This window comes from Schistocerca gregaria, chromosome 7, assembly GCF_023897955.1.
Source record: "Schistocerca gregaria isolate iqSchGreg1 chromosome 7, iqSchGreg1.2, whole genome shotgun sequence".
Classification (NCBI taxonomy): domain Eukaryota; kingdom Metazoa; phylum Arthropoda; class Insecta; order Orthoptera; family Acrididae; genus Schistocerca; species Schistocerca gregaria.
Window position 1 is genome coordinate 274,927,464 of NC_064926.1, and position 13,219 is coordinate 274,940,682.

A 13,219-nucleotide genomic window follows, 5' to 3' on the forward strand; every position below is an offset into this window, starting at 1 on the left:
TAACTGAGTGCAACATTTTTGCCTATTCTGTTCCGAGGTCAAAGGACGAGAAACCAAGGCGCCAAATGACCAAGGTGGGAAGGTCCACTGCTTTCACTCCAAAATTTGGTGTATCCAGATGATCTGAGTCGCCCCGCGACCTTGTCAGGTGCGGAGACCAATCGAAGGAACATTGTTACATCGTAGTACCAACCAATTTTTTGTTAGGGTGCATTTTGCATGCTAAGAGTGGTACGTTTCCGTCAGAGTTTCCCCGTTTTTACACGAAGAAAGCAATATTCCCGTCCATCACATTGGCAACAGCATTGAATCGTACCCTCCACATAGACGTTTTGGATGGAGATCTATGTTTCGTGGTTATTCAGTCTCCACCCACTAGAAGGGTAACTCATCTCATGCCCCCTGTTTGCTGCTGATGAGCGCATGGTTTGCTGATTCTGGGGAATGTGTCACAATTGTGGTATTGGAATCAATATTCTAAAGAGCTCGCTACTTGCTTACTTTGTCAAAATACTTGTTTACTTTGGTTTAATTTGTGACGTCTTGTGTCGTATGAATTGGTGAGCAGCCCAGATGAGCAGATCTTGTTGTGCTTTTTCCGTACAGTCTTCGGTACCTCCCCACAGTGAAGGTATCACTTTGTAATTTCATTTGTGTTTCAGAGAACTTTGCTCTCTGTTAACTTATACTGCGATTTTTGTCTGTTGAAGCAAATTGATGTCTATTAAGCTCAGTCTTGATGTACATTCCAAGATCCTTCATACTGTGTTACAATTTTTCCAAGGTTACGCTACCTACTAATAATAAGTGTAAGGTGGTGCACACTTAAGCTGCTTGTTCTCACGGTGACGGCGTTAACGTTATGCATAGTGACCAAGCTCAGTGATCAGTTATATTAAGAATTCAGAGAAAAGAACGAGAATTGTACTCGATCGTCTTGCATGTTCAGAGATTTGTTTTATAAAGAACATTGCACTTGTGCTCTTCCAGTCCGATCCAGAACAGGGCGACCCTTTTGATTTCTGTAGACATCGCGCTGTTAGGACGTTAAAGGAAGACATATCTTGTGAGTGCAAAAGCTGTAGAAACTACTTTTGTTCTATTTTGTAGCTTGCAGATTAATCTGCAGGTCTATCGTTCACGTTTCCCGTCTCTCTGTAATGTCTCCAAACCTCAGACACACCAGTTTGAGTGACATGTGACCGATCGGCTTCATCTTAATTTGTATGACTAGCTGAAAATAAAGCCCCTGTCCTTGCTATATGAAAATGTTGTATGTGTCTACGTGGCATGCTACTGCAGTGCTGAACAGAAACTGAATGAAGCTGCTGTTGACACTGGACTACTCGCGGTGTGCCGCTGCGACAGCGTTTTACGTTTACGTGACTGTAAAACGGCCACAAAGCATGCCAGTAGTAAACCACCGTCCGGTATATGGACTCTAACTGGATAATGCAAGAAGTGTCTAGGTCAATGAGACCTCTTGTATCGTAGACTACATTTTACGACAGTATTCAAAGCTTTTAATGAGCAGTGTAGTAGAAATTCGGCATGCGATTCCAGACTGGAGTCAACAAGCATGACTCGACATTCTACAGTAAACGAGGATAGATGGGGGGCACGTCTAGTCTCTGAACGTATTAAAATATGATGACGTAGAGTCAACTTGTTGGCCACGATGGGCAACGCTGAAGAAGGCGTGTGTCCCAGCATAGGTATTAAACTTGGTAAAGTTCTTGTTCGTGTCTAGCAATAAGTCTTTATGCAATTCTTTTTATCATGACACCTGCTATTGTTACAATTTGTTTATGTTTATTGAAGGGGGTGAGGGAGTGGGGGGAATGTCAGGGGTAAAAGTGTGGGTAGGTGATTGATACTAAACGCACTTCGCCGATCTCTTTTTTGCTGGACATGACTGTGTGTGTGTACGTTTCTGAGTCTCAAAACTGCTTGATACAATGATTCCAGGTTACATGCGCATACGGATTGTTTTGCAAATGTTTTAGACAATGAAGTGCAACTAAAATCAGTGAGAATCATCAGCAGCTCGTGATTTTTCTCTTCCGGGATCGTAAAACATGTAGTGTAAGAAAATGTGTTGTGTCTTTCCCCTAAAATTTTCTCATGGCGCACTACCTCATTTTCTTTTGGCTTTCTGTCCACGAGGTGTGTAATAAATTCTGTTGCGAGCTAATGTCTCTAAGGAACCCAGTAGTTTCTACCAGTTATTTAAAGTTCCAAATGGTGTAGCGAATCATATTGTGAAGTGAGGTGTGATTTTTGTGTGTGGCATGAGAACGATTTAGGGATTTTGTCTTCTGCATAATCAGTGAACATACTGCAGAGGTTATTATGAAATTTTTTGGCTTACAGTCAGGTGTGGATTACGTGCTTGCGTATTTCCTCGTTTGTTTTGAGGATTTGACATACGGCAGCTTCGCCAATTGAGTGCTGAGCTATCCTGACCATAATTATGTTACGAATTGTGTTCTCCTCTGTGTTATTCTCGTACATTCATGAGCCTGTATTGCAGATTCGTGTTGTCTAATTATGATCATGCCTCCCACTCTGAACTTATAGTGCACATCGTACATAGGCCATCACATGGACAGACCTAAGGAAGAGAACCACTACTTCGTTAAACTTAAGATTTTGGGAGGTAACAAGATGTAAGATAATGAGTTACGAGTTTGACTGTCAGGATTGGCACATAGATTTTGCTGTGGAAATCGTAGTTTCATTTGCTTTGATTTGTGAGTAAATAGATTAAACTAGGACATAAAGCTAAATTACATTTATATTAAATTTTCCTTGGTCGCGCAGTCACTGCCATTCTAAGGTTTAATCATTGTGATACACCAAGACAAGATTATCGCGTGCTGGGATAATGTTGGGCATAGTAGCACAACTTTCCAGTTGATCTCTACGCTTGTTTTTGAAGCAGACAAGCATCAGGAGACGCGAAGAGAGTCCAGGGCAGTGGGTGCAGAGGTGATCAGTGATCAACCTGAGCTTTAAGCCACAAAGACACTGCTGGCATGCGACTCGAGTCAACTTCGTGTTGGCCAAAAACACGTGCCGACGTAACCCGACCATCGCAGAGCTCTAAGTCACAGATCTGACGGTCCTTTTAAACGAGTGTAGCCTTACGCGATCTTAGCTGCTCTCAGAAGAAGAAAATTTATTAAAGCTGAACGGAATCGACGACTGATTGCTACTCTTACCGTTTTCAAAGTTATTAAGAACACTCTGAAAATCAAGCCTTTGTGAAATACCTGGTGAAGTTCATGTACAATTAATTTATTTTAAAAATAATTTTTCATAACTACTCATTTTTCAGGGTGAACAAGAGGCAGAAACCACCATGTAGTGGTGCAACTCATATCGGCATCTACTGTTCCCTAAATCGTATTTATTGAGTAACAGTTACATCTGGTCCATTGAGGCTGAGCCGTGAGAGTCAGTTCCTCGATCTACTAACGCTCCGTTATCTTAGCTGATCGATATAAGGAATTTCTCTGCTCCACCGAAACGGGACAGGATGAGAAGTTTTCAAAGAAGGGTCGCCGCGAGAGAGCTAAGACGAGCGCGCTACAGTGAGTCGGGCTCTTTTCCTCGTGCTGACGGAGCGGCGCGAACAAGGAAGCAAGGGCCGCTTGGCCACTATGTATATGGGACGTTAGAGTACCTGCTGCGGAAAGGGAAGAGATCTGTACTTCAGCGAGGAAGTATACAAAGCTAATTTATATTGGCCGACCTTCGTTGCCCTTACGGAATCTGTGGCGCTGAGACCAGCCTTGTGTAGCAGTCAGTTTCAAACGAATTTAGGACTGATGCGTCAGCACCATCTGATGATGGTGGAACGGTTATTCGCCGAAACATCGTGAGCATTCCACGATCGTATCCAACTGGACACCCTAGAACCCTTCAAACAGTATTCTACTGATTTTATTCACGAAGCTGAAAATTCCCTTCCTGGATCTGGAGCTACGTTTGGTTAATTTCGAGCTACGCCTTTAGTTTATTCTAATCTGGCTATAACACTATCAGCCTCATTACATTGAAGGTTGCATTCTATTCTACCGATATTTAATTTGGTTAAACGTTTTCTGCAGTGCTGGGTTGCCTTTTTTCCTACTCGGACGACTCTATAGAATTTATCATCATATAAATTTAGGTTCACATATGTGACGATTTTCCGCACTTTATTCATGATCTCTACATTGTCTCTAAGTTGCTAATAAATCTCAGATCAGTCTTCTATCTTTCAGATCTTCCCTGCATCTTCACAGGATTTGGTGATCAACCATTCACTTAGCAGGATCAATGCCCATGAAATCAGTTTCGTTTGGACCATGGCTCCTAGGTTCTGTACAAAATATTTTCTTTGTGCTTCTGTCTTCTCTCGACTCTTCTTGTCGTTACTAACAAGGTTTCCTCCGGTTTTCAAGTACTTTCAGCTATCTATTTCTACGCAAGTTAATTGTCAAATTGGATAGGTTACTACCTCCACTTTGTACGGTCTTCGGAATTGTGCATCTAGCTTCCTAAAACGATCCCTTCTTATGGTCTCGCCATAAAAAAATACCTTATCTTCTGTCCTAAATATTCTTAGATTATCTGTCTTATCATAGTGAACCTTCTTTTATCCCTTCTCGCGCTACTCGATGCCCTGTTTATTACAGTTCGCAACTGATCTACATAACATCATAATTATATCCAGCATTTCTTTTCTCTTTCTTTAGAACTACTGGAATGTTTACTTTTCTTCCAACCAGTAACTCCAACAGTCTGTACCCAGTGCCACTATGAGATGCTGTATTAAATACAAAAATACCAGTTACTATGGTCCTCTCTAATGATATGGCACAAATATTCCACCAGCGTCTGTGTGTTCTCTCGAGAGCCTCATTTGTCTTTAGGTGAAAAGCTGCGGTCTGGCACTTCTGGATCCTTAATAATTTACTTACTCTATTGAAGACTTCACTTAAAAATTCGATCTGTGGTCGGCTAACAACACTGATGGAATTGTGTGCCTCAACGCAATTTCTTCTACTGATTTCTGCGTCACTGTCTCGATATCTTTTCTCTCAAATGGCACTGGTTCTGTGAACTTGCTCAGGTCATCTAAGAATGTCAGATGTATTTACTGCCAGTTGCTGTTGTATCTAGCGGACTTACAATGTCCATGTAAATTTTTTAAATACTGCTGCCAGTGTGTTGGTAATTACTAGAGCCTCTTTGTCTTGTTCTGCATGAACTCATTCCTTTCGCGTTTGTCACACTTCCTAATACATTCTTCTGTTTCTCTGACCATATCTTTCCACTGCTAGTAATTTTTATTTGGCCTAAGTTCTGGGCATCCATTGATTTCTTTCTAGTGGATTATCATACATTTCCTTCATGATTTCGACCTTTTCTTCCGCCCTAAATTCCTCGTTTTCTTCTCTCTGTTCTTCGCTTTCCCTAATCACTCTTGTGTATTCCGTACTTTCATTTATATACTCTACATCATCATATCGCATTTGATTTAATACATCTTTATTTTCATTAAGGTTTCTGAGTTTATACACAACACAGTGTCAATCCCCTTGTTTTGATGAGGGAACTTTGACACTGAAAAGCCATGTCAGTGGCCTGTGATCTGTTACTATCGTAAAATGTCTCCCGTAAACGTATAGACGAAACTGCTGTACGGCCAACACAATTCGTAAGGACTGTAACTTAGTTGCAGGAGAACTTCTTTCAGCTTTCTTCAATGACAGTGATGCGTAGTCGATTGCCAACTCGGCGCCGGTCTTCCCTTGTGTCGGAATTGCTTCCCATGTTTCTCTTCTAGCAACAGTGATCACTATACGTACTAAAAACTGGCGCTTGGCACCCCGAAAACCAAAACAACATTCATTAGTCTCTGAAATGTGCCTGGTGGATTCTGGAATCCTTTTCTAGTCACGTTACTTAGAATTTACACTAAACGCTGTCTTTTCTCGTTCTGCTGGTTCCATTGAAATCTGATAATATTCACTGGTCAAATCTAAAGTGGAGAAGTACTTGGCTTTCGCCAGTTGGTCCAATGTCTCACTTATGTAGGGGATTGGAAAACCTTCTCTCACTGAAATTTTGTTCAACTTTCTATAGAGAAAATGCATTACAGCAGACGTTGCTGGGTTTCTCCAATTCTGATTGCTCTTCTTTATTCAAATGATCTTTTCAGATTCCTCCTCTAACCAAGGCGAACGTTCCCCTTGCTCTATTTGTACATCGAATTGGCAATATATGCGCCTGACACTGCCTCCTCTTCCGGATTGATCATTTCTTTTTTGTTGTTTGGATTCAAAGCTGTTTCTGCCCACATTTCTAAAATCTTTTCTTTGTTGTCATATCCCTTTCCGGTGCTACGTTATTTTTCCTCCTTACCTCACGACTTGCCTTTGATATGAATATCTTACATTTTCCTTCGCCATCCTGTGATGTACGCTGTTCCAACCTATCTGCATTGCGAGTGCGTCTTACCCTCTTATTCGTAGATCCTTTTTGCCAACTACTATTTCTGTTCATTTTCATTTTCTTTTCTGCCTGAGTCAAGGACTGTCTGAAAACATATCTTCTGTCCTCACATATGACTTTTTGCATTGTCTGTTAATTCGTTCCCCTTCACCTTAACCGATCGAGGTGGCGCAGTGGTTAGACACTGGACTCGCATTCGGAAGGACGACGGTTCAATCCAGCGTCGCTGCCATCCTGATTTAGATTTTCCGTGCTTTCCCTAAATCACTCTAGGCAAATGCCGGGATGGTTCCTCTGAAAAGGCACGGCCGACTTCCTTCCCCATCCATCTCTAATCCCATGAGACCGGTGACCACGCTGTCTGGTCTCCTTTCCCCAACCAACCAACCTTCACCTTAGTCGCCACACATCCCATGTCCTTTTAAAAAGCTTTCGGTGTTGTTTCTGTCCCCAGCACTGTCAGCAGCGGAAAACTTTGACACTTTATTCTGATCGCCTTCTATCCATAATTAGTCACAACCTTCTTCTTCCTCAGAAAGTCGCATCCTACTGGACCATCATGCCGAATATCCAGTCCTCTCTCTATGACGTGGACCCTGTGCTTCACTGCATCTTTCCTTGTTAATAGTAATTGCGGATCCATGATTCCCAATGTGTCTACTGTACCTTGCGTCACATCCTTCAGCCTATGGGTATCTTCCCTGCTAATTTCTGCATCTTTTGTGAGCCTCTCATGCTTTATACAATGAGGTTACAATAGTCATTGGATACCTCTTAATATTGTGTCGGACCTCCTTTTGCCCGGCGTAGTGTAGAAAATCGATGTGGCATGGACTCAACAAGTCGATCGAAGTCTCCTGCAGAAATATTGAGCCATGCTGCCTCTATAGCCGTCCATAAATGCGAAAGTCTTGCCTATGAAGAATTTTGTTCACTAACTGACCTCTCGATTATGTCCCGTAAATATTCGATGGGATTCATGTCAGGTGATCCGTGTGGCCAAATCATTCACTCGAATTGTCCAGAATGTTCCTCACACCGGTTGCGAACAATTGTGACCCGGTGACATGGCGCATCGATTTCGTCATCCGTGAATATTCCATCGTTGTTTGGGAACATGAGGTCTATGAATGGCTGAAAATTGTATTATCTGATTCAGTCGGAGCAGAGCATCCAGTGCAATCTATGTAAACACAGCCCACCACCAGGATGCACAGTGCCCTGTTGACAGCTTGGGTGCATGGCTTTTTGGGGTTGCATCACACTCGAACCCTACCATCAACTCTTACCAACTGAAATCAGGACTCATCTGACCAGACCACGGTTTTCTAGTCGTCTAGGGTCCAACTGATACAGTCACTAGCCACAAGGAGGCGTTGCAGGCGGTGTCGTGCTGTTAGCAAAGGCACTCGCGAAGGTCGTGTGCTGCCCCGTAGCCCATTAACTCCAAATTTCGCAGCGCTCTCCTAACGCTTATATTCGTGGATTGTCCCACATCGATTTCTGCGGTTACTTCACGTATTGGTGCTTGTGTATTAGCACTCAACGCTACGCGTTCCAAGTCTGTTAATTCCCATCGTGCGGTCATAATCACATCAGTAACCTTTTCACATGAATCACCTGAGTACAAATAACAGCTCCACTAATGCACTGTCCTTTTATACCTCGTGTACGTTATACTACAGCCATCTGTATGTCTGTATGTCGCTAACTGATGACTTTTGTTACCTCAGTATCTTTTAATGCCCGTTAACTAGCGCCTCAAAGGACAGACGCATTTTTTCACAGTCACAGTACCTACCTTTCTTCAGGAAACGGGTTTTTCTGCACCAAGCCAACTACCCACACGGGCACTATGATGACGCTTGGAGCACCACTGGCTATCAGAACGGCGACCGTTCTTCCGCTTTGCCTTGACACAGCAGCGGCCATAGCTGTGCGCCCACTTGTACACAAGAGTAGCACCATGTCGTATTGGAAGTAAAATCAGCATTGGCCGTATTTTTTTGTTTTATTGTCAGCAAAATCGATTTTCGATCACTTAGTGATCATCCTCAGTGCTGTAATATACTATTAAAATTGGTAGGCACTGGTATCAAGCTATAACCACAAGCTCGGAGCGTGAACGCCTCCACGATCATGTTGAGTAATTTGTGAAGAAACTGTCTAGATTGCTTTTAATTGTGATGGCCTGGAGGATCGGCATGAGCATTTCGGAAACTACACGACTTGTCGGGTGTTCGACGAGTGCTGTGGTGTGTTCAACACGTGGCGAACCCAAAGTGATCGCTCTAAGTTTGTGGTTATGGCTTGATACCAGTGACTAGCAATTTTAATTGTGTATTACAGCACTGAGGATTGTTACTAAGTGACCGAAAATCAATTTTGCTGACAATAAATCAACAAAATACGGCCAGTGCTGATTTTCCTTCCAATTCTATCCACTATTTGGTCGTGGTGCACGCAACACGCCATGCAGTCAACCATGTTGTATTTTTAGATGAGTCTTGGTTCTGCGTACAGCATCACAAGGACGTATCTGTAAGTGGAGGCTCTGAGAGAATGAAACTTGTCAGATTACATTCGTCATCGCTATAAGGACCCTACAACTAACGTGATGGTATGCCATTGGGTATACAACACGATCACCTCTGGTTCGTATAGCCGGCATTTGGGACAGCACCCTATTAACAAAGTAAATAAATTTCCTGAACGACTCCACGATAATGGTGAATAAATTGTGAAGAAACTGTCTAGGTTGCTGGACATTGTGATGACCTGGAGGCTCGGTACGGGCATTTCGGAAACTACGTGACTTGTCGGGTGTTTGAGAAGTGCTGTGGTGTTTTCAACATGTGGCGAACCCAAGGTGAAACCACACCTAGATGTCGGGGGTTGGGCGACCATCCCTCATTACAGATGTCGGAAGTCGGAAGCTGGGCAGATTGGTAAAACAGGACAGGTGGAAACCGTGGCGGAACTAACATCAAACTTTAATTCTGGGCAGAGTACAAGTGTGTCTCAACATTCAGTGCACCGAACACTCCTAATGATGGGCATTCACAGCCGGCAACCTACGCATGGGGCAATGTTGACATCACGACACCGACAACTACGACTAAAGTGGGCACTTCACCATCGGCACTGGACGGTGGCGCAGTCGCAGGGCGTTGCATAGTCTGATGGTTCCCGATACCGTCTTCATTATGCTGGTGGATGGACGCGAGTCCGATGTTTCCAGGAGAACAACTCCTTGACACCTGTACTGCAGGACGGATACAAGCTGGCGGCGGCTCCATTAGGTCTGGCCATACAAGTGTTCAGAGGAGCTAATGCAAGGCACCATGATGGCCAAGGAGTATCGCACACTGGTCGCAGACCACGTACGCCCCTTCATGACGTTCATCTTTCCCCATGGCAGTGGCATATTTCAGAAAGATAATGCGCCATGTCACAAGGCCAGAAGTTTGATGAAGTGGTTCGAGGAACACAGTGGCGAGTTCGAATTGAGGTGCTGACCCCCAAGCTCTCCTCCCCCCCCCCCCCACCCGAACCAGATCGAACACATTTGTAATGTGATTGACAGTGACGTCAGAGTTCATCGCTCCCCCCCTCCACCCCGGACTTTACAGGAATTAGGTGGCTAGTGTGTGGAAATGGGGTCCAACGCCCTTCAGCGACCTACCAAGGCCTCACTGCTTCCATTTCAAGACGCGTCGCCGCTTTATCCGTATCAAAGATGGACATACCGGCTATTAGGTAAGTGGTCATAACGTTCTGGCTGATAGGTATATAATGTTTTGGGTACTGCCATCATGAGAGCACGAATTAAGATTAAGGGAACATAAGAACGAGAGGTGTTTGCTATACATTATAAGGCAACAGAAAATGAAAAATAAAACAAAATTAAAAATTAAAAAGTTCACCACCAAAACTTAGAACGGTAAAACAAAATTCAGTTCAATATCAGTAAAACCTATGCCTAAGTCGGATGCCAACCGTCAAATCGGCTCACAAATTCGGAAGAGATTTTATTTTTTTGTCACAGTTACAAAATGACACACAGCGTCTAAATTACAATCAAAGTTAAATTACAAAATTTGATTTAAAGGAGTGTAGTTGCACATTTATAAAATTGGCTTCTCAGGCATCGCACATAGACTAGCGCCACCTCTCATCATATCATTCAGCTGATATAAGAACGTAGGCTTCCACGGCCGGTGTCACAGTGATTAAAATTCTTCTGGGTAGGGCCGCGTCATTGCTAAAACTAACAACAATAATAAACTAAAACCGACGTTTCGGCCGAATTGCAACGGCCTTCCTCAGGGCACAACTGGTTTTTCATGGGGATAGGTGCTTCTATTTAATACAGACTATCGATGTCTGACGTCAGTGTTGTAGAACTTTTAATTGGCCCTCTAATGGCTAGTCACGACGTAAGGGAAGATGAAAGGAAAGAGGCTGTTCGTGGAAGTCCATGCCGTCAACGATTGGTAGCTGTCCGCCAATCTGCGTCGGCTTCTGGTCGACAAGTTTTCATCGTGGTGTGCGCGGAAGTGGACTGACAGTTGCTCCACAGCTGTTTGTGCAGATACGTCCATGTCCCGTGTAGATTCTCCCCGCGAACGCTCGCGGCCGGGTGGACTGGAACGGTCGGCAGCCAGGCTGTTTAATAATTTTGCGTTCTCGCATCCACGATTCTTTCGCCAGTACTCGGGCTTCCTCGAACCTGATAGGTTCTCTACAGTCACGGTGGTGTTCCGCTATCACCGATTGATGATAGGTTCCACCAAGGATGTAATCAACATCTTAACACTGCAGGTGTTTACGAACTGCAGTGTGAGTGTGGAGCTACCTAAATAGGAGAAACAGGGAGACCTGTAAGCTTACGAGTAGCAGAACACGAACGCTATATACGATTACAACAACATAATAAATCGGCGATAGCGGAACACCACTGTGACTGTGGACAACCTATCAGGTTCCAGGAAGCCCGAGTACCGGCGAAAGAATCGTGGATGCGAGAATGCAAAATACGGGAGGCGATCGAAATTATTAAACAGCCTGACAACATCAACGGAGAAGATGGCTACAAACTCCCGGCGCCCTGGCTGGTTCAAGTGGCTCTGAGCACTATGGGGCTTAACTTCTGAGGTCATCAGTCCCCTAGAACTTAGAACTACTTCAACCTAACTAACCTAAGGACATCACACACATCCATGCCCGAGCCAGGATTCGAACCTGCGACCGAAGCGGTCGCGCGGTTCCAGACCGTAGCGCCTAGAACCGCTCGGCCACTTCGGCCGGCTAGTCCTGGCTGCCAGCAGTCCCTGTCCAACGGGCCGCGAGCGGTCGCGGGGCAGAAGCTACACGGGACACGGACGTATCTGCACAAACAGCTGTGGAGCAACTGTCAGTCCACTTCCGCGCACACTAGGAGGAAAACTTGCCAACCAGAAGCCGAACGTTGCTAGGCGTACAGCTACCTATCATTGACGACAAGGACATCCGCGAATAGCCTCTTTCCTTCCATCTTCCCTTACTTTAACACGAGCCAATCATATCAGAAGGCCAATTAAAAGTCTTACAACAGTGACGACAGGAAAATGACAGTCTGTAATAAGTAGAAGCACCTATCCCCATGCAAAACCAGTTGTGCCCTGAGGAAGGCCGTTGCAATTCGGCCGAAACGTCGGTTTTAGTTTATTATTGTTGTTAGTTTTAGCAAATACGCGACACAATACCAAAAATAATTTTAATCAGTATTTTCAGCTGACAGTTGGCGGCGCGCTTACACATACGCTTTTTATTGATGCTGACACTAAACGCTGTTTCACAGGTTCTAAATATGGACGAGAAAACTTTTTAAGAAGTTTTTGTCCTTTTAATTTTTCTTCTTTTGAAAGTCTGAAAATGTACAGACAAATGTATATCGTCCTCATATTCCTTTAATCTTTATTTCTTAGCTGATGATGGTAGTAGCCAGAACATTGTTATAAATGAAGATATATGTTAAGTAATCTAGACTTTATCGTAAGCTATTGGACAGGAGCTGTTACATTCCTAAATTGTTAACGCTGGTGGCTGTGCCTGACCTTCAACATGTCTGTGAAGTTTTTTTCAACAAGATCTGCCTGTACTGTCCTGGTCTTCCTCGACACAGAGGATTTTTGATTGTTGCCCTGGCCAGCACGTTCTCCAGATCTCACAATCACTGCCAAGAGACTGGCACTTCACCATTGGACAGTCACCACAGGTGAAGGCATAGAAGTGAAGTAATGTCACTGAAGCTCAGTTCAAACTGATACCCGACCGGATTAAAGCCTCTGTTGCTGCCAGAGGTAGTACATTCTGCATACCAAGTTTAATAATGTATACTTCCTAATATACTGCCCAACTATGAAGAAAAAAATTTGAATTTTCGTTGTTTGCTATCCTTTCTGTTGTTACAATTTTAATGGTCAGCTCTACGAGCAGTCTGGAGTGCTAAAGGGTTGCCAAAACGATTTTTTTTGTCTTCTTTCTAAGACCGTTCCTAAAAGCTAAAACCGATACGCCACTTGCCAACGTTAAAGGGAAGGGCTGGAATCGATTCGTTCTTCGAAGCAGCCACATCCCCCCCCCCCCCCCCCTCTACGAAATTGGCAGGTTGGCATCTGGTAAGAGCGCTGATGACGGTGCTGTTGAGCGCCCCATATCCTCCATCATC

The 13,219-nt window shown here is 44.0% G+C and overlaps 1 protein-coding gene across 1 annotated transcript in view; it reads right to left on the bottom strand.

Moving 5' to 3' along the window:
* The window catches only part of LOC126281457 (cytochrome P450 6l1-like), a 181,373-nt gene that overhangs the window by 29,267 nt on the left and 138,887 nt on the right, over positions 1-13,219 (bottom strand). The gene's annotated exons all lie outside the window — the stretch shown is intronic.